Raw genomic sequence first — 24,562 nt, 5'->3', positions numbered from 1 at the left:
CATTTTAGTAAATTCACGGGTCACAACGCCGTTCCTTCTCAGTCAATAAGCACCATGTCTGAGTGGAGCGCGTATCAGGGCTATTCAAGCATTGCAGGTTCTCTGACCCTTGTGAGCTGTGTCGGCCTCAGTAGACATTAACACGACTTCACATGATGTCAGAAGAAGCTGGTGTGATAGCTACCGTATCCTCTGCTCCAAATACATTGTCCTCCGGTTGCTACTTTTTATGTAAGTATCTAGCTAGGAGTGGTATATTATCATTATATTTCTATAAAGCAGCTGGCCGGAATTAGGGATACATCTCCACCAACTCTTCCACGTCGTTAGTAGTTGGGTCGTGGGGGTACAAGATCTGGTAACCCTTTATAGGGATACATTTACATTAAAAAGGACATAGCACCGCCTCCACCAACATGCAACATACTTGCTCCTAACATCGCAATGTTGCTTCGGCAGTAAAGTATAACTCCCGACTGGATCACCTACTAAAGACCTTTCCTATTCAACAGTTATACATGGTTTTCCACTGAAACCAACAATTTTAAGTTTTTTTTTTTAGCCCCACCAATCAGTGAGGTCAGTTTTAACTAGGGACTTTGCCAGGAGGGCAGTGCCAGGCTATTGGCTTTAGCCTAGTAGGTGTTACCAGTTGGGAGGATACTTCCAATCAGCATGGATTATAAAACTCCCCCCCCCCCCCCCACACACACACTTGTAACACCCAATTGGCTTGCTGCTCATAATTTCTAGATCGCTTTACAAGAAAAATCGGTAGAATTCACATAAAATTTGTTATTGTATGGGGAATACAAGCATTTACCGTACTTAAACTGTCATGTCAGGAGAGGTCACTAATGTTCTATTTGTTTGTATAGTGTGCAATAAATACTATATATAGCACCGACATAATAATGGTTCAAATGCCTAGGGAGTAGTTGGCCTTAAGTATATTGATGTTTCCCAGAAAAGCAGCGCTATATCATGTGCCTAGGAGAGTGTCTACTGTCTAATCTATTAGGTCCATTAACCCCAGGCAACAGCGATACTCCGATAACTATAAATTCTATACATAATAATATAGTACTGGAATTCTATGTAGCATTGGTGTCAGGATTGACTGACAGAGGAGGGGGTGGGGGGTGTTGGGGGGGGGGGGGAGAAGAAAATTACAGTTTTACCCTTATATTTCTATCTAATTAATCCAATAGATATCGAGTGTTCCAGCCGAGTCCCGGAGAGCTTGGTCTGGACTGTCTAGACGGCTTGTATAATGTCAGCAGAGAGCTGACAGCTTTGACTATTGCTCCGTTTTTTCTGCTAGAATTTGCTGAAAAGCAATAGCTGTGCCTTCAGGTGATTTTTTCTTCCATCTCTTTTTTTGCTGGATGTGAGTAGGGGAGAAATGACAACCAAAATCCCTCATATTCCGGGCTCTTTCTATATTCTTGAGGTCACAGCTGTCAGAGTATTGCTCAGGAAAGTGATATCAATGCAGACTCTTGTGTGCGAGCGCTCCGCTGCGCTGATCTCCACAATTCTCCGGCAGATCCCCAGGGAGATATAACCGGCATTGGGATTTTCTGTTCTTGGCTTTTTATAAACTATGGCAGTAACTTTGTTCAGTCAAAAAAAAAAAAAAAAATGTTTGCAATTACAATGCAAACTATTTAGTAGAAAAAAAAATAAAATCGCCAAGGAGAGCTGAAGGCAGAAGTGGAGCTTCGAAATAGACGGCTATATTAAAACGGGAGAAAATAAATCCACGGAAATACGGAATATTTTACAGTGCAAAGTAAAACTGCAAACAACTGGTTCACGGCTACAACAAAAAAACAAAGCCATAGCCATATTTTGAAAGTTTGTTTAAAAAAAATGGAGATACCGGATACCGATACCGTTTTTTTGGTGATAATTTTTTTTTATTTTTTAAACAATAATAAAAGTCTGAACTGGATCCAGAAGTAACTAGAAGTATCATCAACTTTCATAAAGCAAGGTCAGCGCAGGGGAAGGGGAAGCAATCGAAATGCATTTGTGATTGGGCGGATTTGCTACTGCCCCTGTGCAGTAGTGTTATGTAGCGGCTTGTGTGACTCCGGCCCATTAGGTATACAAAAAATGGTTTAGGCCAAATTTGAATGTGGCAAATTTGTAAACATTTGTGTGACATGAGAACATTTTTTTAAAAAGTTTGTGTAAAAGACCTCCTACACATTAAGTAGCCACTGACCAAATTGGGTTTCATCCAACAGTGTTCTCTCCTGCATTAAAACGTGTGTCCGCACCGTTAGTCTTCAGACTGTTTTGACTCAATTAAGAAAACAACTCCTAATGAACGGAAAGAAATGTGAACGGACTCCCTGGGTGGTGGCTCTATCTCCCTAGGCAACTTTGGACTTTCGGAACCCTCAACTTTTCTAAAGCCTGCCACCGATGATCAATCTGGAGACATTATACACATTATCTGATTGCGCGAACAGCATTAAATCTGCAAATTCGGATGTTCATGATCCTCATCTCCATCAATATCTGTCACCACGGGTGAACCAGAAAATGTGTTTAATTTCTCCTGATTCTTCAATGGTGACAGATATTGATGGAGATGAGGATGATGAACGTCCAAATTTGTTGATTTTGAGCTGTTGGGTGAACCAGAAAATGTGTTTAATTTCTCCTGATTCTTCAAACAGCTCAAAATCAACAAATTTGGACGTTCATGATCCTCATCTCCACCAATGCCTGTCACCATTGATCAATCGAGAGACAGAATACTCATTATCTGGTGAAGCGAACAGCATAAAATCAACAAATTTGAACGTTCATGATCCTCATCTTCACCAATATCTGTCACATTGAAGAATCAAGAGACCCTATCCACATTATCTGGTTGACCGAACACCTCAAAAATCAATGGATTCTGATCATGTATAGCTAAAATGTTTGGCAGTCGTATAGGCGCCGACAAACTTATTGGCCATATTGGAAATTTCCAATTGCCGAGTCTAAAAACCATGACTAGGATGCAGGTAACGGATCTGTCCGTTTCAGTCTAATGATTTGTAAAAGTGAAGGCTCACAGTTATGATCAATTATCTTTTAGGATATTTACACAGAAAAGTGCGCCATTCTCGGACGATAAACAATGGATCAGTGGTCTGTTGTGTGACATCCACTTTTTGAACAATAACCCCACCTCCGATTAAAAAACATAAAATTTAAAAAAAAATCAGTGCCACAAAAATGGACATGAATTGGACGAGCTCCGAGTTTTAGAGGCCCATAGAAATAAACTTCTCCATGTGCTATCCGTTATATTAATGGATAGCATATTGGACAAAGACAACGTTCCTATGCATGGAGCCTTGGTTAGAACCGGATAAGGATCCTAATTAAATTAAGGTACAAAATTATAGACTTTGCCTAAAGGCCTAGTGTGCATCTCTCTGCGCCCATATTACAGGTACCATATGATGACTGCATTATACCTACAAATTATGCTTTAGTTCACCTAGTCTTATGTACGATTACTGGGGCTCCAAGCAAAGTTATGGGGGGCCCCCAAATGCAATGCTCCTTGCTCTGGAACTTAAACTGTATTGGGGATGTCTGAGTGGAGGCCCCTAATCTCAAGCAATAGCATGGGTGGCTTTTTAGGTAAATCCATCCCTTTTACTATACACAATGGAGGATGTTGCAATATTTTAAAGCACACTTCAATTATATTACAAAAAAGATTTAAAAAATCTCAATGATTATACAATATACTCTGAAATAGATGCCAAATATATGGATTCCATATAGATTCCAAACATGGCCGATGTAGAGAGCCTAAAGGTTTACAACTGTGAATGGGTTATGGGCTTTGAAGCCACCAGCCTGCTTGCTGACGCTTTCTGCGTGCCAACTGATCTCTTTGCACACAGGTGAAAACGTAAAATAATGAACACACATTACAAAAGACTGCACATTGTGCCCAGTACTGAACAGAAAGCGCTTTATTATCCACGGCGGCGCCAATTTGCCACTTCTAATAATAATTTTATGTAAAGGGGTTGACCTACATTACGTTCTTTTCATGTGAGCAGATTCACATTGCTCTATCTGTAAATTGTTATTTTTAGACTTCTATACATCACGTCTTACGGTAAATTTGTATTCAGTTTCGGTATTTCATCACTGGAGGTTGCCCATTTTATAATGAAGCCAATGCTTATTCTGTACTATTTTATGCCGTGTATTTATTGAGCTATTTATGGAGCTGTGGTTCTTACTTGCACGTGTTTTAAGATGGTCATATATTAAATAAAGCAAGAAAATAGCACAAAGTAAAAATAGATGATTTACCCCTGGTGCTCCGCTCTGGTTTTTGTTTACATGGTTCACAATGGACTCAGCGGTCCATTGTCGATTGAGTCCAGTGATTTTCTATGGTGGTCCCATGCATGGACTGAATCATCATAACCATTGACCACAGAATATAGCTGTACTCAGAGACAATCAATATTGCTTGTTATCTTACTTTATACTTTCTAGATAAGCATTCGTCATAATTTCAGAAAAGGACTTTAGAGGGAACCCGTCACCATATCTTTACAGCTAGAGGCAGCTTGCGTTGAATATAGCCGTGCATAAACCCACATCAAGAGCAAGTCAGGGAGCCATGGCAGCAGCTCCTCCTGCCTTCTCAGCATTCAGCAAATAATGTCATGTGATCAGGGTGACATCATCTAAGGTTCTTAAGCCTCCTAACATTCGCAAACTGTACCCCATGCATATACACGATCACATGAAATCACAGCTGCCTCCACAGAGGATAGGGAGGAGTAGAATTCCATGCAGATATATGCATGGGGTGCAGTTTGTTAATGTTAGGCAGCAAAAGGACCTAAGATGATGTGCCCCTGGTCACATGACATTATTGCTGATGTGGTGAAAGGTTCCCTTTAAGGAAAATATAATATTCTTATTCCAAACCAGATAGAATATTCCAGTAAAGCAACAATAGGAGAGAAATAATGATCTATTTTTGCTTGAAGAATTTATCTCTGTGCCTGAAGGATGGGGGAACTGACATCTAAGATCCTCCACATCTTTATCTCAGATGTTTTCCTAGTGCTTATTTTCTATCAGATAAATCCAATGGTAAACTGGATAAAAGGAGTATTTAAATAATTGTAAATAAGAATGCTTCATAGGTTTATAAGTTACTGCACTGGGAATAGGAATACAGATCCCTTCATTATCCCCATATGTAGCATATACAGGCGGTTCACCTTTAGCCATCATCCATGTCTTTGAGGGAATCCGGTTGTTTGGTCAAACCAACATATTCACAGCATTGTACATGTGGGACGGATGGTAGTCTGGTCCGCCCAGAAGCCGAATCCAGCACTGCTCCCACGGCCATGTTTGTTTACATGGCACACGGACCGGAGCGACAGCAGTGCGGGACACTGGAGGGCGCTGGGAGGCAAGTACATCTTTAATTTTTTTAAGCAGCCCCCTCCCGGCCACCTTTTGTTTTTTTTAAGAAGTCTCAAACAACCCCTTTACAATATAGCCCTGTGTATGTTTAGGATCAAAGGCTGTCCGTGTATGGTTTACGTCAGAAAGGTGCAAAATAATGGGTGGCAGGGGAAAAACTTTTGGTTAGTCTCCCCTTCTCAGCAGCCGCCACGAGAAGTCACTTAGCTTATAAAAGGAGAAGCCGGTACATAACAAAACCACCATTATTTCTGAAAATCAAATCAGAGAATCTACAGAGCCGGCAGAAAGTACATTAAGCAGAGGGCGCGCTCGCTGCGGCTGAACCCTCCACCTCCTCCGTATGAGGCCATGTCAGTGCAGCTTAACAAGCCGGGATATTGGATTCAATTCCCAATTTCTTGCTGTACCCAAAGCGGCTATACAGAATTGGACAGACAAGAAATAGGTTTTTGATGTATGGCCATCTCTCCCTACTGAAAGCAATTGAAGCACTACCCCATCACGGCCAGGACCTATTTTTTTGGGTGGGAGGGGGTGATATTAATATTTGTAAAGGAAAAAAAGGCATCCAAATGAGCTCATATTTATCGAACAAAAAGGCAAACTAAATAATGGCTTATGAGCCCAGGACGGCTGCCGGCTTGAACAGCGGCTTGTAATACGGACTAATCGGCTATATATTATCGGATGGCGGTATCATGCGGAGATCCGCGCAGACAATGGGTGCAGAATAAATAACCAGAGCTGTTTGCAGATCACTAGTAATGTAGCATGCAGTGCAAGGGTAACAGTAACTGCACAATGTACCAGGGCATATGAAGCAGAAAGCAAACATTTGTCAGCCGGCAAGATTGTTTGCAGAGTCTTCGAGAAAATTGACTAAACGGAGATCCATCTTCTCCTAAATCCCCTCTATTCCAACTAGGGGAAGGGTTTTCTGGCTTATTGTTAATCTATGCATAGCATAGGAGATCAATATCAGACCAGTAGGAGTTAGAAAAAGATTGTAGGGATATTGTAAAGGAAATCTACCATAAAAATCCATGATAAACCAGGGACACTTACTCATAGATCCAGGGACCGTGACTGCTGTAATCTTCTTATATTTATTATCCATGGTATGGGGGGTGGGTTGAAAAACGGCTATAAATCACCAATATGAAACTTCAATGAATGCCATATCATGTATTGGGATGAAACGGGGCTCATTTACTAAGGGTCTGTAGAGCGCACTTTCGTTGGGTTTCCCGACGATTTCCGTTTTGTGCCGAATTGCACCAGGATTTTGGCGCATGCGATCGGATTTTGGCTTGCACGCGACAGAAATTTGGGGGGTATGGATGCGCGGGATTTAACATTTAGAATTAAATGTTAAATCTTACATACACCAGGAAGAAGAAGGTGAACTCCGGCGGACCTCGGCGCAGAAGCGACAGATGCAGAAGCGACAGATGCGCACGATCTTAGTGAATCGCAGCAGACCCGAATCCTCGACGGACAACGCACCGCGGGATCGCGACAGGACCGGGTTAAGTAAATCTGCCCCAATGTCTAGGCAAGGACTGAAGCTGGAAGCCACAATCTTTGTACAGTACTACTCAGGTCTACTATAAAAGATAGAAAATTAAAAAAAAACTAAATAAGAAAAAACACATTAAAAAGTTGTCATTGATTATAATGTAAAAATTCTTTCAAGCAATTTTATGCTGTTATATAATATTAACTGGCTACAAACAAGTAGAGACATCACAATCACATTTAGGATAATAAGAGTTTGCCAGCTGCTAGGGAAAAAAAGCATAAACTTAGTAATACATAGAGAAATAGGATTTATAAAGTACAGTTATCATCCCATTACTGTGATTGCATTGAAAAATTGGTGGCACACTAGCGCCCCCCCTGCCTGGAGCCCTGTGTGTGACTGGTTATACAATACAGCATGCCAATGGGATGTGCCGCGGTCCCCTCCAGAACGCCATTGTGCTACACAATGCCATTATACAGAGCGGGCCCATGGTCCTATTCACACTGTGCCTCTCACAGAACAATAGACTCCGCCATTCAGTGCAGATTTATGTGCTTTACATTGGAGTAAGACGTCCCCTATTCCCAATGCTCAGTTCCTGTGCAAGTTTTAACCCTTCACGCCAAACAAAGAGCTAAATTTGCCATTAAAAAGGTGCAATTTTTTTTGCTTAGTTCAGAATTATTGTAATTTTTCCCTAACTTGACAGCAGGGCCAGACGGTTGCCCAGCAGCCGTCCGAGGATCTCAGCTGTGCTGCAGGAAGCAGAGAAATATAACTCAAACCCACCTATACTGTGATCGCTTCCAAAGATGTTGAAAAACTACAATGAAATTTAGAAGTCACTTGGAACCTTCTCCCCATATCTAAGCTCGGTTCCTATAGAACAGTGATGGCAAACCTTTTAGAGACCGAGTGCCCAAACTACAACAAAGACCCGCTTATTTATCGCAAAGTGCCAACACAGAAATTTAATTTGTGATTTATACTCCCTTCTCTGTCACAGTTTTCATTGATACCAGCACCTGAGGACACCAATAAAGCAGAAAATAGTCCCAGGTACAGCTGTCACTTTAAAATAGCTCTGTGCACAGCAAGTCCTGGGCTGTCTGGGACTGCAGGAAGATACCTGGAGTCATCTCTGGTGATGGCCTGGGTGCCCACAGAAAGGGCTCTGAGTGCCACCTCTGGCACCAGTGCCATAGGTTAGCCATCACTGCTATAGAACCTCAATTCTACCCCATTGTATTATCAGAATATCCCCCCCCCCTTACCAAGAAAGACTTTTTGCCAGGAAAAATGTTAAAACTTTGTAATGCAAGGCAGAAATGACCCAATATTATGGTGCTGGCCACTATCGGTATTTGGGGCATCCACTATATTTCATTGTGCTGTCTCGGAGCAGGACTACAGAAGCCCCTTAAAGAAAATGGACATAGCCGTAAGGGTCTCCAATGGATATTCATGGATGACCATGTAATGTTTAGGCTCATTGGCCCAGACAGAGCAGTAGTTGTTCTATTATGGAGGAAGTTGCAGAGCTGGGGTACATTTTTAATCAAGTCCATCAATTCCATGATGATCCCGGTATTTATTAAAGAAAATCTACCATCCAAATCCATCGTAATAAACCAGGAACACTTACTAACAGAGCCAGGCACCGTGACTGTGTAATCTGCTTATATTTGTTATCCATGGCCTCCTTCCTTCTAAAGTTATCTTAATAACCCAGAAGGACTCCGTGGGGCAATAGCAAAGCCCCTCTGTGCTGTAACTTCACAGGCTGTTACACTGTGCATAAGCATTTCCTCCATTTACACTGTGTGAGATTACAGCAGGTAGAGGAGAGGGGGTTGAGTGCTGTAGGAGCAGGGGGGAGGGTAAGAGCGTAAAAGCCTGTTACAGAAACATGGGGTTCTGGTAAAAAAAAAAAAAAAATCCTGGAGCCTTTCAGGCTCATTAGTATAATTTTAAAAGCTGCTTTTGGAAGGAAGGAGGCCATGGATAACAAATATAAGAAGATTACCACAGTCAAGGTGTCTGGATCTATGAGTAAGTGTTAAGTCCATAAGAAGAAGAAAAACAGGCACTTACCGATAAAACAGCACTTCTTTATTAAGGCCAAGACAGGTTTAACAAGAGGTTTCGTACACAGACACAACAATGGGACATTTTGCGCTGTCTCAAGCCTGTGATCTATGAGTAAGTGTCCCCTGGTTTATCATGCTTGAGTTTGACGGTAGATTTCCATTAAAGGGTTTGTTAAGGGTCAAAATTTTATTTAATTTTTTATTTAATTTTTTTTTTTACTACTGGCCCCAAGTGGTGTAAAAATAGGAACTTGGCTCCTCCCATCACTGCTGACAGTATGTGGACACCGCGCCTCTGCTATAGCACAATATAGGCCGCAGATGGAGGCCACAGCGGGGGAAGGATGTTAAAGAACCACCATTGAGCCTCTATATAACAATGATGACGGGAAGAGGTGCATTGGGCCGGAGGTAAGGAATAGAGTGAGAACAAGTTTATATTTTACGGAAAAAAAAAATATATGAATCTGGAATCCAATATACAATCGAGTCATTAGAAAGTCTAGGGCATGGATTTGTTTTTGTTCTATTTAATAATTGGGTAGTTAGTATTATCTCCACGACACAGCACGGAGAACAAGGAAGTGAACTACAGGCGCTATAGACAGACAAATACATCCCTAGAGTGGCTCAAAAACTCGTACAGTAATCTTGACCGGATCAATCCGCTGAATACTGGGTTATAATTACTAATAATCATCACCTTTGGTTTTACTGCAAGCAGTAAAATAAGATATTTTTGTAACTTGTTATAGTGACATCTAGTGGCCGTTTAAAGAAAAATAAAAGCAACGCAATCAATGACTATTTAAGTAATTCACAAAAGAAACTCGCTTTCCTTTGTTTCAGTCCCTTTAAAAAAAAAAAAAGTTTATCGTTTCTAGTTACCCAAGGGAGAATTGTGTTTTCTGCTCAACTTAAAACTAATTGCTTTAAAAGCTAATTTACCATTGTATCAAGACCTCTACATCATAAGATGGGCAAAACGCTTATAATGCGTCTGTCTAATTATAACTTTGTAGCATCTTGTGAATCGGAGAGAGGTACCAGGACCAGTAATTACGTGCTGGCAGGAAAAGACAGGACTTGGGAGACTGAAAAACTCAATTAGCTATGAAAGCAATTACTTGTCCCCTTATATAAAGTCTGAAGTAAAGCAAAAATGTTCATTAATGAGCACTGGCCAATGCAGAAACGCCAAGACACAGCGGCTCAGCCTTATAGCCTGTAAGAACACGATACAAATGCTCAAAAAAGATTTAATCTGAAAGTATGGAGAGCCTCTAAGGAGCCCTCAGATACTATGAAAACCTAGAAACACAGGGAATGTGCAGGCAGCATGTTATAGAGCAGGAGGAGCTGAGCAGATTGTACATAGTATCCTATCTGCAGACAGTATGTAATAGAGCAGCAGGAGCTGAGCAGATTGCACATTGTGTCCTATCTGCAGGCAGCATGTTATAGAGCAGTAGGAGCTGAACAGATTGTACACAGTGTCGTATCTGCAGGCAGCATGTTATAGAGCAGGTGGAGCTGAGCAGATTGTACATAGTGTGCTATCTTCTGGAAGCATGTTATAGAGCAGGAAGAGCGGAGCAGATTGGACATAGTGTCCTATCTGCAGTCAGCATATTATAGAGCAGGAGGAGCTGAGCTGATTGTACACAGTGTCCTGTAATAGAGAACCAGGAGCTGCGCATATTTTTTTAATGTTTCCTTTATGTAGAAAGCATGTTATAGAGAAGGAGGAGCTGAGCATATCCTACAAAGTGTCCTAACTGCCAGCAGCACATTATAGAGCAGAAGAAGCCAAGCAGATTGTACATTGCTTCCCATGAGCAGGTTATAGAGCTGCGGGAGCTTGGCTAATTATCTGTAGACAGCATGTTATAGAGAAGGTGGAGCGGAGCATAGTTTTTGTTGGCAAAAAAATAAATATGATGAGAGATGAGAGAATAATATTACACTTAGAAGATGGCTGGAATGGCAGGCAATAATTGACAGAATTTCACTTGCGTTTCCGTCCTAAGAGTAAATATTAGCAACATGAAATTAGCAGTCTGCACTTTGTTCCAAAGAGATGAAACCGGGTACAGATCCAATCCCTCTGGCAGTGAATAATCCAATTAAGTTAATTATGAACAAAAAGATAAAAATAACATAAAACAGAACAAGCGCTTCATACATTTGTGTTACATGTGGGTCCCCTGACACCAAGTCTATTAAACAGGCAGCATTTATACAAGCCGAATGCTTCATCAGAAAGACAGGAAGGAAAAGCTCATCGTTTACAGATAAAACGTGGCGTATAAGCAACTTTAAAGTCCTGATTGTGCCGCTACATCAATAGATATGGAACTTTAGATCAGAATTAATCCTACTAACCAATGGGGAAGTAAACATTTATTTTCTTACATTACTCAAACAATAAAAGGTTGCCGCCCATTTGACTGGTAGCCACTTATTTGCATAAAAAGAATGGGAGGGGCTGTATCCTTTCAACAGATGGATTTGAAAAGAAACTATTTCAAAGTGATCAAAGGAACATGAGGTATGTAATTTAGGATTTAGTATTCCTTTAAAAAGGAAATCTAAAATTATGATAAACCAGGAGCACTTCCTAGTTCCAGGCACTGCCACTGTGGTAATCTTCTTATATTTTTTTATCCATTGCCTCCTTCTATTTAACATCAAACAATTAAAATTATTCTAATAAGCTTCTTTGGGCATTACCGGAGCCCCTCCGTGTTCTAGCTTCATCGCCTGTTACACAGCCTCAGCCTCCCCTCCCTCTGCCTTGTGTAATCTCACTGCAGCAGAGGAAGTTACATCAGACTTTAATAGCCTGTAAACATGCAGTTACTCATTCACCCTTCTGGCTCATTAACATAATTTTAAAAGTTGATCTTAGAAGACAGCAGGCCATGGATGACAAATATAAAAGATTACCACAGTCACGGTGCCCGGATCTGTGAGTAAGTGTCCATTGTTTATCATGATGGATTTAGTTAAAGCTACGTCTAGATATGGCAACCACAATTTACAATAGGCCACATGTGGAATTTTATGTGTCAAATCGAAGGTCACTGAACAGTGTTAGTTGATGAGTCACTTTATTTTCAAAAACTCTGCAATACTATTTCAGTGGTTTTCAAAAAATGTTTATCTACTTCATAGCAAACAAACACACTAAAAACTTGATCAAAGCTTACTAGGTAATTTGCATTGATTAAGAAAAAATGTTAAAGGCCCATTTCATAATTTTATGCTAAAACGGACATCTCCTTCCTCTTCTGGCAGCTAACAATACTTCTTAAAAAGTAGTCTCTCCTCTCTCCTATACTGGAATTTACAGTAAATGCGCTGATCCTCACAGTCATTTCTATTGGCCATCATGGTCACATGAAATACTGGGAAGACTTCACTGAGCATGTGCGACCACCAGCACCTGGTTCAGTATGGTCCTGTGCATGTTATGTAGTGTAAAACTCAGTAAATAAAAGTCTAAAATTTATATAAGGCTCTAATTTCATAATTGACCTCAATTAGTGTAATAAGAAACATGTCCTTTCCTTGGCCCTTACCGCCGGTCACAGCAACAATCCAATGCAAAAACAAACATACCCACTGACTGTGGAGGCTGCACACTGACCTCCATGCTGTCCCTTTGTGTACCAATGGGCAGGACCAGAGGTAACGACCTAGGTAAGCACAACTTCCTTTTTATTTTTACACTTCCTGGGGCAAATTAGAACAAAAATTATGATGCAGGGCAACCCCTTTACCATGCAGCATCTCCCATGTCAACTGATAAATCTTTGCCGCCACCGACCACGTGTTTGACGTATGGTATAATGGGCTTGAACCCACACCGATCACAAGAATTGGGGCCTTAAGAGACCTAAGGGCTCCATAGAAGCAAAGATTTTACGAGGAACCCTACTGTGGAACCTTAGCTTTGCCCAATAACAAGATTCTGCTGTAGGGTATCATTCTTTACCAGTAACCAGCACACATATAACTGGTTTACATTGCTCTGACTGTGTTCTCACTAAATGTACAGCCTGGCACGGAGCCACGGCACTTGTAGAGCTCTAACCTTTCTGTGCTGATGCTCAAATCACCATCAAATATTTGCCAAGAAAAGAACAAGGGAAAATGACGAATGCTGGAACCGAAGGTAAATCATTTGTATGGGCACAGATCACAAGAGGCAAGAGAAGAAATCAGAGGGCATCAAAACCCCCCATTGTGGTCATCTAGGATGCATGACCTCATCATTTAAAGATTTTGAAGCATAAAAGTGTTGTAAAACTTGTCATAACATGATATTAATAAAAACGTTAATGGAGGACTTGTGGGGGAGGGCGGCTGCATTTCAAAATCCCCCCCCCGTCAATGTGCTACGTTGGGCCCCTCCGTGCCGTGCCCATGTTTTCTGTCCACTCAGACAGCTTACGGGCTGCCAGGCGCACCACCCATCCACTGTCCGAGCAGTGTGTGTATGTATGTATGTATGTATGTATGTATGTACACACACAGACACATTTATTCAATTAGATGTTATTAAAAAAAACGTTCCTGTGTGAAGATAATTTCTCATAAATGTAGTCATATGGTCCCTTAGCATCAAGACTGTGTCCTTGGATACTCCCACCTCTGCTGGAGCGATTGCACAAAGAAACTAAAAGTTTTTGTATATGTCCAGGAATTACTACCTGTCCCGCAGCCGTCCTATGGTAATGATTGCTGAAGCCAAGCGGTCAGGCTGGGCTCAATAGCCCATTGTCTGGCCACCGTGGCCAAAACGGGAGGTGGCCGTATCCGAAGAAGCCATCTCGATTCGAAGGGTAAACATGGCTACATTTATGAGAAATTATCTTCATACAGGAACATTTTTTTTTAATAACATCCAATTGAAGAAATGTTTACATATGGTAAATGAATTTAATTAAATGTGAATGGCCAGATGGGAATACCCCTTTAAATATAAGAACATTAGTAAGTTGTATATCAAGTGACGTCAGTGTATGTGGTCATGGTCACCCGGTGAGAATAAATCACACAAACTACACTAGGGCAGTCGTGAATAAAAGTGCAAAAAACGCATTGTATTGGGATATCCTGCTTTTAAAAGCCACACTGAATAAATAATAAAGGCTGATTTTATTCATCTGAAAGCTGGACTAGAATATTTTCTCATTGGACTACACCTTGCAGTAAGGGGATCTGTGCTTGACGTTATCAGCCACAGGAGTATAAGGGGTAAGCTGGAACTTTTGGTCAAACCCCTTTAAGTTTCCTTAAATAAGCCCCTTGTTTGTAAGCACTGTCCTTTATCATATTAAAACTTCAATTTAATAAGAGCCTTCTTGTGTTCTACCTATTCCATTATCTCAGAAGAGACGTAACCTAAACTGATGCTTAATTAGTGAATGTAATTGTATTAGGGCAATTGCAAGGTGTCTCATCTGCCTGATATATGACTAGTGGTGGCAGCTATAACTACTTAGGTTTTTGGGGTAAAGAGAGCTGTAATAGTGTGACCCATCATATCCCTTCCTGAACCCAAGTCAGTGATCAGTACAATGTTAATATTTCAGCTATATCTCGGAACTAATTTTTTAATGGAGGATCACTGCACAGAGATCACTGACCGGTATACAGGGATAAGTCCTTTAGGCAAACTAGACTTGAATTCATCAACGCTCTACTCCATGGAGCCTGCCACTGCCTTACTACACAAGCACTTTGTATCTCTGTGAAGTTCAGTGATCTCTGTGTGACCATTTAATTACACTTGTCGAAAACTCAACAAGGCAGAGAAGGGGAATAACACTGTTCCTCTGCTCAGAGATTGTAGGTTATAGCCAATACACAAGCACAAAACCCTCAAGTCGCCCACCCATGGATGATGGAGGTTTAGGATGTTCAATAAGGATACTTAAAACCTAACCAAAGAGGATCTGAACTAAGTATGGTCAACAGTCTCCTACCTCTCTTTTGACCCTTGTTACAGTATATTGGGAGAATTAGCCTACACATTTTCCATGAAACCCCACAGGGGTTCAGGGCAAGAAAGAAGAACCAAACAAAAAAAAACACTTCATACTTACCCCACTCAAGCAATTCCAGATTCAGACCCTCCCAAAGTTAACGGGATCCACTTCAGCTAATAAGTAGCATCACTTTCTTTCACCAGGAGATATCACTTTCTGTGTTGTCCCCTGGTCTAAGGAGGCGTCTCCCACGTATGAGCCGAAGTGGGGGAAATATTGTAGCGTTGCTAAAGATTGAGGTCAATAGATAAAACTCTCAACAACCCGCTTAGAAGGGGTTGGCCACTTATAGAAGAGTTTAACAGGGTAGGAATAAGACCTTAATGCGGTCACCCATGCTAGATTTTGCCTGATAAATTTTCCTGATTGACACCGTAGGGGGCTGTGCATAGATTACACTGTACCCTCTCCATCACAATACAGTCTTTGCCTTACCCCTCCAACCACTGAATGAGAGTAGTTGTGACGCAGAGGAGACTGCACAGCGCACTCCAACTGGTGGAAACCAGTAGATATGGGAAGTCCTGAGTCCCTCTGCCCCCGGGGTTGCGTGACCACCATCTCTACGAAGCAAACAGGAAACTTCAAGTGTAATATGGGCGACCCTATGGGGGGCCTATACTGAACCTATAATAGTTTGCCCACCCCTGTAACTATGCCACAGTCACATTTCCAAACTCGTTACCTGATCATTTTGTATTCTCAAGTCTTGAACAATTTTACATGTAACAATTTTTAGTGAAATAGTTTTTCATTTGTTTAAAAAAAGTCTTCAGTGGTAACCATGAGATTTATCCCAAGTTTTCCAATCCCGTGGCAGAATAAATGTATGCAGTTTCTCCATTAGCTCCCCTTTTAAACCCATCAAACCCCAAATCAAAATCTGCAAGGTAATAAACACTGAAGCTTTTCTGGCATTTTCATTGCTATTTCCAGCAGTGAGCGACTGAAAAAGTGCAAAAGAAAAAGGCGACATGTTGGATGTGATCTCTGGGTATACACACACTTAGAGATGACAGTTGTGTCTCCGATATGACAGCCACATGAACGCTGATGGTCAATATCCAGGCTCGCTATGTGACAGCTGGAAGAGCCTGCGGGGAATTCATCCGTCAGGGAGAAAATCATCTGTCATACCTCGCGATATGCTGGGAATCTTATTCATCCAATGGATCCGGGAGAACAGTAATTGTCACCAGTAATTTTCTTGGAAGACAAGACGATATTTTCCAGGAAGGACAATTTCTTAAATGCTAAAATTTACTTATTTACTTACTTAGAGGCCAGACAACATCCACAATGACTGACCGGTAAGGGAATGCCTTATGTGAAGAGACACAACATACCAATATTCTGGGTGGTATCATTAAAGGGGTCCATAGAACACAGACTGTTGGAGGTCCGGACTCTGCTCGCTTGAATGATGGAGAACTGCAGTGCAGCACATGCAGGTTACACAAATTTATGGCACGTCACCATTTCACTGCCTAATCTGGAGCATTGCACCTCCAATGAGTCGGCACATTCGCTGCGGAATGTACATTGTAATTCCGCAAGCATCCAAAAAACAGATAAAATCATCTGGTTTCTGATACATTTCTTTGCCATAATTTTGAAGTGGCATAGGGTAAAATTTTCTCCCATAAATTTCTCCATGATAACAGAAAAATTGACCCTTTAAGTTCCCACAAAACCACTTAGGGCCCCTAATCACATGTCCACTGGTCATGGATGAGAGCTGTCCGCCTTCTTTACAGACAACGCACGACCCTGCTTACATTTTAGACTTGTGTTTTGGACTTTTGGAATAAAGGCCCTCAAGACCACCATCTCTGGTTAGAGACCCATCATTCCATAAATATGTCATGCAGCATTTATCATCAATAAGTTAATAATAATCCATAATATTTAAAAATGAACCTATAAAAAGAGCCCCATTATCTTCTAAAAGGATTTGTCTTTTGCTGTATATCAGTGAACCTATTGCCAGAAGTAACATTTTTAGCTGGTGACAGGTTTCTGAATCATTTCAGTAGTTTATATCAGTTTATTTTACGTTACCTGGCTCCCTGCCAGCAGCGTGTGGCAGGTTCCTGGGGAGGAGTCAGCTGCAGCTTGTGTGTGCCTGTATCAGTCTCCTCTCCTCCAGCTCCCTCTCCACTTCCTGTCATATGCATTGATCAAGTGGGGAGGGAAGGGGATGAGGAGACAGACACAGACAGGCTGCAGCTGCCACTCTCACCACCACATTCATGGCTGTAACTACTATGGACATGGTTTGTTCTTCCCTGATGGAATCCAATATTCCAAATTTCAAATCTATACTTTGTAAAATGAACCTGTACAAGCCAGTTTATGCTCTCCCTTTGCCACCAAGACATACGTAAAATTCTTAATCTAGCCATTTTAAAAATGTACAATTCTCATTTATTAGTTAACTGTTTCAGTGGTCAGAACTTCTTCAGCTCAGGTGTCGTTCTACCTATTCTGCAATCCACTTTATTCAATTAAGGTGCCTTGGTATAAAGGAGCGACAAGGAACACAAAAAGGTTTCGTTGTGTTGGCCAAAGCCTGCTGGCTACAATGTAATTCCTTAATCGCTGCAGAATATCCACAGCTGATAGAAATGTGCGTTTGGCTGATAGCGTCTCTCGGCAGAGCCAAATGCCGCTCTTTTATCGTCCCATAAATAAATTCTGCAGCATAATTTGTGTAGTCCGAGGAAAATCATGTGAAGTCTCCGTACGGGAGAGAGAATTAGAACAATGAAGTCTAATATCAAACAAAGTAACAAACATAACAAGATGTTCTACTCCAGGTAATTGTAGGAAACAAACAGCACGAAAATATAAATATCAAAGAGCATCTCTGCAGGGCCCCGGAGTCAGACACAGATGCAGCATCGCTCACTGATATTAATCTGGTTTTATTCTGAAAGACTGTTTTTGGAATTTATGAGGTATCCTCAAAGTAGGTGTCTATAATTTTTTTTCTTTTAGTATTTATGGCATACCCTTAAGGAAAAGCCATCAATTTTTGAAAGGTGGGACATGACACCCAGGCCCTGCACGGATCGGCTGTTCAGGTCTGAAGAAGCAGATAGCGCCATGCAATGGACATCAAAAGTTACTGCAGCCTGACTCCCTCTAAAGTGATGTGAGCTGGGAGTTGAGCTTTATAGCCACTACACAGAGCCATATCTTCTTTTTCTGATACTTTTCACATGACTCTGGGGGAGATATTATTATGGGTAAACGGGCAAATTTTCCAGAAAGAACATATCACACCCTTCATGCGGGGGCTGCTAGTTTAGTAGAATAAAAACTGGTACACAAGTTCTCTTTAAAGATTTTGACACTTGCTGAAACTCACAAAACAGCTAATTAGTATGGGTGCTAAGAGATGGACCACCACCAATCTTGTATCTAAAACCCAACCAATGAATCTGCCCCTAAAACCACAGTATTGGGCATCTTATTTAGACCTGGTTTTAATTGCTTTCCTTAATAGCATCTAGCAACCATAAAAGGCTATCCAGCCAATTAAAGCAAACCTGTCACCAGGTAAGTAATGTTTAGCTGGTGACAGGTTCTGATAGCCTATGCTATGCAGATTTTAAAAATGCCTTTGTCAGAATTCTGAATAATTTCAGAATAGTTTATACAAGTTTAATTCACATAACGTCCTGGCTCCCTGCCAGCGTCATACAGTGAGTCCCAAGGGAAGGGCAACTTCCGCCTGTCTGCGCCTGTATTAGTCTCCTCTCCTCCACACTCATGCAGCTCCCCCCCCCCCACTCCCTGTCATGTGGGTTGAGCAGGCAGGGGAGTGGTGTGGTGCATATAAGGAATAAATGAGGAGACAAAGGCACACACAGGCTGCAGCTGGCCCCCCCGAATATCGGCATAGCATAGGCTATTGGAATCTGTCACCAGCTTGTTAAAAACCGACAACCGACTTTGTTCCATCAACATTGGCCACATTTGGATGATTGACTGATTCAGCTAAAATCAATTGGCTCAGCCGACATTCATAGGTACGTTGTCTGTAAAATACATGCCATGACCGTGCAGATTGGAAACTGAAAGGCTTCAAATTCAGTATATATGAACAGAATGTAGCTAGGAACACAAATCCAAAAAACAAAAATGTACCATGCTATCACAGCCACTTCCCGACACATGCTACCACCTACGTTGGCTCAGGTAAACACAGGGTAACTTGACCTTTCCCGAATGTCCCCAAGCTAATCAACGGGAAGCTGCCAAGAGCGCAAGGTCCCATGACAACGCACGGCCACATCATCTACTTAGGTATACAGCCTCCTGAGGTTATACACTTCAAACAGGTCTTGACGTAATGAAAATTAGTCACCGTTTCCAAGCCAAGAGGGAAAAAAAAAGTAAAAAAAATGGAAGATTATTATCCCGCGGAGTCCAATTTGCACTTTTTACATGTGGCATTTTCAGGTTGCCTGGGCTACAATTGAAAATTTTTAACATCTTAGTAGGTGGGCAACCCCACCAGTGTCCGCATCTGTTCTGACATCTCCAGAGCACGCTAAACCCGTTACCATAGAGCCGAGGAGTGAATGGGAGGCCATTGTTAGCGGCTTGATAAAAGCATATTGCTTTTGGCATGGGATTTGTTTTGCTGGCACTGTGCTTGCTATTTATGCAGCTGAAAGGGAAAAAATGGTTCTCACCTGTGTCAGGAGGTGGCGGGTACAGCAGACAAAAAAAAAAAACACGTTCAAGAGAGCAATTTATATTACCACAACCTGGGTAACATGGAGTGACTCTTATTACATTAAAAAAAAGGATCTACTTAAAGATGTGTGATCTCCAATAATAGTGACAGGGAAAGTTTATAAAAATAAATATAGCAACAGGTAAAAAAAAAAAGCAGCAAAAGAGTCTGAAAAATCACCCATTGCTAAAGAATTAATGCCCCGGCTGCCTCCTGTGGTTATCTGCCTGCATGGCCAAAATCTATGTCACGGTATGCCACTACATGGCACAATTTTTGTCTGGATCTACCATTATAAAATATACAGTTTCGACTTGCATACAAATTAAACTTAAGAACAAACCGACGGAACCTATCTTGTATGTAACCCAGGGACTGCCAGTATTTACAGGGAAAGTTTAAGATAAAGTACTTGAGCCTACATAATTTTCAGAAAGAATCAAGAATGCAGTGTTATCTGTGCCTACAGCCTTATAGGAAAAGATCGAAAAAATTGCATCTTCATCATTTGCAATAAGAAACAAGGATACTGTGATATCTGTAAAAGGCAGTAATTGCTCATGAAGAGTTAACCAGTACTATCTGTGCCAATATTGTTTAACCTGTCACCAGGCATTACCCCACTAAACTATTCATCCCCTCAGGTAGAGTTTGAAATGTTCTTTCTAAATTCCCTATTTCATGTGAAATCTCAAATGTTTACCTATTAAAGGGCATCTAGCATCAGGATGAAACACGGCATGCAAATGTGTTACCATTAACCCCTATGGAGGCGGAAGGAGGCGGCACAGTGGTCATCATTCACAGGAAGAAACCAGGATAAAACCCTACCTGTGCCAGATACAAGACAACTGTATTAACTGTGCCCACATTATTTAAAGGGAGACCAATATACGCAACTATCTGCATCTATATAATGGGAGGAGGCAGATTATTCCGTGCCTGAAGGTTAGTACTGTAGCTTCATCATTTATAGTAGAAAAGTATTATTCATGGGACAGAAGAGAGTCAGATTCCCACACATATCACCTGCCATCAGTAAAGGACAAGGAGACAGTTCCTTCTGTGCCTACACAAATTATAATACAAGAGATTGTATCCTCCTCCTACTTTGATACGGAACCCATAAACGGTAACATAACCACCACAAAAAAAAAAGTTGCCGTTAACGACTAACAATTTAACAAAATGGTTGGTGTCTCGTCGGTCATTGATGGGGGCATCCTGTTACATAGCACTGTGTGGGTAAAGGACAGAAAGTCGCAGATCTACAAGTCTGCCGTCTCGTTTAACGAAGACACTAAGTTGATTAAATTCTTTCGGATAATTCTGTAAGACATTAAGGGATAAGACGCATCGCTGCGCTACCTGTCATTACAAAATAAATTGGTGACTGTTCAGCGACTCAAGGAAAACAAGTCAGGTCTGTGAGAAGTTCATCAACTGTTTATTTCACGGAGTGACACTCAGATGACAAATTGGTTCCATCATGGGGACACTGTGGACTGTGAGAAGATGCTTAATAGCGTCAGTGTCAGCACCCCCATCCTGCCCTGCTGAACTATATAAACTATCTACAAAAGTGCTAAAAATCAATAGGACGAAACATCGTCCGCCTCAAATGACTTTACCCAAGGACTGAAAGGTTGGGAGTTATTTTCTACAGTAACTTAATTTGGATTACATTGTCAAACGGGGAGACTTAAAAGAAACTTATGACTTAGGAGGTGGTTGCCCAATGACATGCGTTCTGAGGGATAGTCATCTGCTACCACCAATCACAGGCCTTCGAGGTGACCGCTGCACAAAAGGATCCTCATGGGCCGTGACCTTCTCATTGTGTAGGTCACCACTGAGGTAGAAGCAGGCGACCTACCCTCCTGCTCTTGCTACGCCGTTCTGTAATACCAGAAGACAATATGCTATACTATTCCAAAACAGTTAGGTTTTGCCATGTACCTCATAGTGAGGAGAAAGATCAGAGCTTTCCTACTCGGGGCACACCCCTGCATTCTAAGGGGCACACCCCTGCATTCTAAGGGGCACACCCCTGCATTCTAAGGGGCACACCCCTGCATTCTAAGGGGCACACCCCTGCATTCTAAGGGGCACACCCCTGCATTCTAAGGGGCACACCCCTGCATTCTAAGGGGCACACCCCTGCATTCTAAGGGGCACACCCCTGCATTCTAAGGGGCACACCCCTGCATTCTAAGGGGCACACCCCTGCATTCTAAGGGGCACACCCCTGCATTCTAAGGGACACACCCCTGCATTCTAAGGGACACACCCCTGCATTCTAAGGGACACACCCCTGCATTCTAAGGGTGTAACAAAGTTATTTTTTTTTACTTGATTGCCTGTATTTAGGTTGAGTATTAGTACCAGATTGGAAGATGTGATGGTAAATGGTAAAAGGTCTTCTATAAATTGTAAAGAATATTTCAGAAATACAGATGGAGCCATTATTCCCTACTCATTGGTATTCACCAGAAGAGGAGATGAGAAATCTATGTCACGCTGTGATATTAGCCCAGGATTTTGTGATCCTACGGCAGGTTTCAGGTACCTGATCTGACACGGGTCTGACATCTGTGTAATAACATTTACTGCCGTCTTTGAAGGATATTCTGAAGCAGAACAACATCTGTTCATCCAGAAAATCTCTCCTTCACCTGCAAAAGCTGACGCTAATGACTAGCGAGAAGTCCATTATAATGAATCATAATCCAGGGGTGAAGACTCATGTAGCGTCCCCCTTATAACCAGACGAGACTCTGCTCTTAAAGGGGACAACTCCAATTAAACTTTAGCATCATTAATTAAATGTAATCTGAAGAAGATAAAATATAAAGATAAAGAAGATAAAAAATATATAGAACATTCTAAAAATAAGTTTTTAAAAACTACCATGGCCATGTAGGGGGGGGGGGGGGGGTGTAAAATCTGGCAGCTTAACACAAGTGACTGTCTTTGGCAAGATATACAAGCAGAGACCAGGGGACGGCATACAAAGCCTTAAAGGGGCTTTCTAAAAATTGATCATCTCTAGAGTGAAGGATCAAGTTTTGATCAACACGATCCTGGTCCAGATCAATTAGTTTCTTGAAAGTGTTTGCTGCGCTCTGTGAACGTCACATTTTCACGTGCCATGTTCACTTATCACATGGACTGAGTGCAGCACAGTCCAATTTAAGAGAATAGGGCTTAGCTGCATTACCAAGCACAGCCACTATACAATAAATGGTGCAGTGCTTAGTACGAAGTGTTTTTTTTTTTTCAGATGTTTATGTTAGATCATCAATATCAGATCAGTAGTAGATGTTCAGGGCCTCCACCAAACTGCTGTCCCTAATCTCCGTGTAGTGGCTACAAATAAGAGATCATTCACTCTTATGGGAAGGTGACTCTCCCATTGGAGTGAATGTGCAGCCACATTATAAGGCAGGGTGGAGGCTGTCAGTATAAGGGTGATAGCACACGTGGCGTTTTGAACCCGTTTTTGGTCAGTTTTTAAGCACGTGTTTTTTGACATGCTTCATGTTTCAATTAAGATAATAGGTCAAACCTGTCAAAAACAGATGCGTTTTCCAAAAACGCATGCATTTTTCACAAACTGCTTAAAAAATGGAAAAAAAAACGGTTTAAAAAGCCATGTGTGGCATCACCCTTAGAGATAGATCTGGTTAACAATGATGGGACATTAATCTATAAGATAAGTAGCTCTGTAACCCCTTAACGACCAGGCCATTTTATACCTTCCTGACACGGCCCATTTTTTCAAATCTGCCCCGTGTCATTATAAGTGGTAAGAACGCTTTATCACCACCAGGTGACATAGTTTGCTTCATGTTGAAAAATTTAAGTGATATGTTTTGCATTTATTAAATGGAAAAAAACCCTCACATATTTGGCGATTTTAGAAATGTTCTACTTTTTCCACACAGTCATAACACCAAAACAACATGATAACTAAAATTTACTGAATGTCTGCTTTATGGTGACATTGTCTTTTTATGCGTCCTCTCATTTTTGTAGAATGTTAGAACTTTACGTGCAATTTTATTTATTAATAATTTATAATATTTTCTTTATTTATATATTGCACACAGATTGCGCAGCGCTGCACAAAGATTACCAAATCGGTCCCAGTCCCCATGGGGCTCACAATCTTATCAACCTACCAGTATGTTTTGGAGTGTGGGAGGAAACCGGAGGACCCTGAGGAAACCCACGCAAAGACAGAGAGAACATACAAACTCTTTGCAGGATGTTGACCCTGGGACATAAACCCAGGACCCCAGCGCTGCAAGGATGTAATGCTAACCACTGAGCTGCTCTCCATTTTTCACATTTTTGTTTAAAATTGCTAAATCATACTTTTGATGCACCTGTTCAGCATGCAAGTCACTTAGAGGGGCCTAAAGAAGAGTGAAACCCCATAAATGATCCCATTATAGAAATGACACTACTCAACGCGTGAAGTTTGTTAACCCTTTAAATTGTTTTACATGGGTTAAAACAAAATTTTGTGCAATTCTGAAATTTGACATTATTTTGACTAAATTAATCTAATTTTTTTAAAAATTTACACATTCACAATGGATAAAATACCAAAATGCTTGACAAAGTTTGTAACCCAATTTCT

At 41.3% G+C, this 24,562-nt stretch overlaps 1 protein-coding gene across 1 annotated transcript in view; it reads right to left on the bottom strand.

The window, feature by feature from the left end:
• Positions 1-24,562, bottom strand: part of DDX10 (DEAD-box helicase 10) — a 123,339-nt gene that overhangs the window by 20,086 nt on the left and 78,691 nt on the right. The gene's annotated exons all lie outside the window — the stretch shown is intronic.

The sequence above is a fragment of the Engystomops pustulosus genome, chromosome 2 (genome assembly GCF_040894005.1).
Source record: "Engystomops pustulosus chromosome 2, aEngPut4.maternal, whole genome shotgun sequence".
Classification (NCBI taxonomy): Eukaryota; Metazoa; Chordata; class Amphibia; order Anura; family Leptodactylidae; genus Engystomops; species Engystomops pustulosus.
This window is presented reverse-complemented; position numbering and strand designations above follow the sequence as displayed.